The sequence below is a fragment of the Gopherus flavomarginatus genome, unplaced genomic scaffold (genome assembly GCF_025201925.1).
Source record: "Gopherus flavomarginatus isolate rGopFla2 unplaced genomic scaffold, rGopFla2.mat.asm mat_scaffold_37_arrow_ctg1, whole genome shotgun sequence".
Classification (NCBI taxonomy): domain Eukaryota; kingdom Metazoa; phylum Chordata; order Testudines; family Testudinidae; genus Gopherus; species Gopherus flavomarginatus.
The window spans coordinates 3,128,677-3,131,325 of NW_026115070.1; positions in this window are offsets into that span (position 1 = coordinate 3,128,677).

The following is a 2,649-nucleotide window of genomic DNA, read 5'->3' on the forward strand; positions in this document are numbered from 1 at the left end:
AAAAAGGACAAACCCTAATGTCCCCAGCGATTCTAAGGGACAAAATCCCAGGTGCGCAATAAAATTCTGCCTCCTTAAGCTCGTGTTTTCCATGCCTAGAATTCACTTGTCACCAGATAGATCAGACTGAACAGGTTTCAAACCTTCAGGAGTCTCTTACCTTCTAAACAGGGACGGCTGTTTTCTAGTAAAATCACTACAAGGGAAGGAGGAAACTCGGAAGAGGTTCCTCCTGGCGCTCACGTCCATGACCCCAAATAATCTCTCAGTCCTCAAAGAGAGACCTGGAGAAGGAAACGTGCTGAAGCAAAGCCACAGAGGTCTTTGAGGTTTCCCTGGCCCCTCGCCCCTGTCCTGCCTGGCTGATGTCAGCATCTCTCTGTGAGGTCACCACCTCCCCACCACCTTTGACCAATAGTCTGAGGTCCTGCAAACGGCCTTTGTGATGTCACTGCCACACCCCTCCCTTGCTGGGCTAATGTCCTGCCCCTGGCCAGGCACTTTGGAGGTTTGAGCTACTCCCTGTGGATCACCCCACTCAAGGAGCGTTCGTTCTAGGCAGCAAGCCGGCTAGACAGGAAAACATCAGACGCTGCTCCCAATGCTACACTCAGTTTTTCAGAAATTAGTCGACTTCATGGTCAGAAGACACCATTAGAGCATCTAACCTGCAGATCACAGGCCTCCTGTATGACATAACAGCTACTTTGGGGGCAAACACCTTCCAGAAAGGCATCTAGTCTTCATTAAATGACATCAGGAGATGGTGAATCCACCACTTTCCTTGGTAGCTTGCTCCTGTGGTGAATCATCCTCGCTGTTGACTATTGTGCCTCAGTTGTAATATGAATTTGTCTCTTTTCACTTTCCAGCCATTGGGTCTTGTTATGACTTTCTCTGCTCCATTCAAGAGCCCGTAAATACCCAATCTTTTCTCTCCATTAAGGCCCTTCAACATTTCAATGAAATCACCTTTCAATCTTCTTTTGATAAGCTAAACAGGTTGAGCTCTTTCAATAGCTCACTGGAAGGCATTTTTCTCCAGCCCTCAGAACATTTGGTGGCTCTTTGCTGCCCTAGCTCCAATTTCACAACATCTTTTTCAAATGAGGATACCAGAACTGGAGGCAGTATAAAGGTTGTATAAAGGTAAAATTAAATAGGTTGCAGAGGAGTTTTTTTTAATTTCGGCTTTTGTTGCTAAAAACTTTGTCTCTCTGCAGTGAGAAAAAACACTCCCCGAATGCCAAAATATGAGCCATGAAAAGCGGCAGTGTGAACAGCGCATCATAGGTGGAGCTGTGCTCCCGGTGACAAAGCTCCTGCCCCTCATTGGAGGTAGTTTGGCTTTGTTGCAGGGGAAGCTCTCTCTCAGCGATAAGGACGGCCACACAGCGCACCTTACAATGGCATGGTTAGAGTGGCACAGCTGCACCGTGGTAAGGTGCACGGTGTAGACACAGCCTCAGAGCTGGGGAAAGCCGACAGGCGCTGAGGAGCACAGGGTTCAGACAGAGACATCCGTTAGGAGAGGAACTATTCACAGGGATTCTCTATAGCCTAGTAAGGTGGAGAAGATGGAAGATGATAATGTACAGGTAGGTTCTGATGAGAAACAGTGAAATGAAAGAGTCTCCCTCAATTACATCATGTAATAGCAGACAGCTAAAATGGGACACATTTTAGAAGTGCTTAAATACAAACGCTAAACGTCTAAGTACTAAGACTGGTGAATTTGAGTGCCTGGTATTGAGTGACGATATTGATAGAATAGGCATCACAGAAACCCTTGCACCCCCTCCTGCACCCACATGGGGAGACTGACCTGTGTGCATGGAGCAGCTGGCATTGCTGCCCCCCACTCCTCCCTGGAACGCTGCTCATGTGGGCACCCCTAGGGGCTGTGGGATGTGGGGGCAAGAAGTGAGATCATCCGAGCTCCCTGCATCCAGGTCACTTTCCTCAGCCGGGCTGCATAGCGGGAGGGCAGAGAGCAGCAGCTTCTGATGCTCCCCTCACAGCACAGCCCAAGTGGGAAAAGTGACCAGGACGCATGGAGCACATAGGGTTGCTCCTTACTCCCCTCAAACCTCTATGGACCCATGGAAGAGCATTGGGGCAGGGGAGAGCAGTGAGCACCTTTGCACTGCCACACGGTGCCCTTTGACCCCTGGAGCCCTGGGCGGCTATCGGGGGGCACCACCCCTAAGGCCGGCCAGGCTCCCCAGAACGAGCAGCAGAAAACACAGAGACTGGCCACACACTGAGCAGTGGTAGCCTGGGCGGCTCGTAATGGAGGCTCAAGGGGGAGGGGTGTCATAACATTTTTTCCCAGATTTGGACCTTAGCGTCCAAAATATGGGTGTTAGCATGAAAACCTCCAAGCTTAGTTACCAGCTTGGACCTGGTAAAGCTGCCACCAGCCAGGGATTTATACAGTGCCTGGCTCGCTGTGGTCTCCCCAAAACCTTCCCCGGGGGACCCCCAGACTCAGATGCCTTGAGTCTCACAACAAAGGGGAATAAACCATTTCCCTTCCCCCTCCTCCCCTCCAGGTGTTCCCTCCCTGGGTTCCTGGAGAGATATACAGAAGCAAGCTCCGTGAATCTAAACAGAGGGACTCCCCCCTCCCTGTTTCCAGTCCTGGAA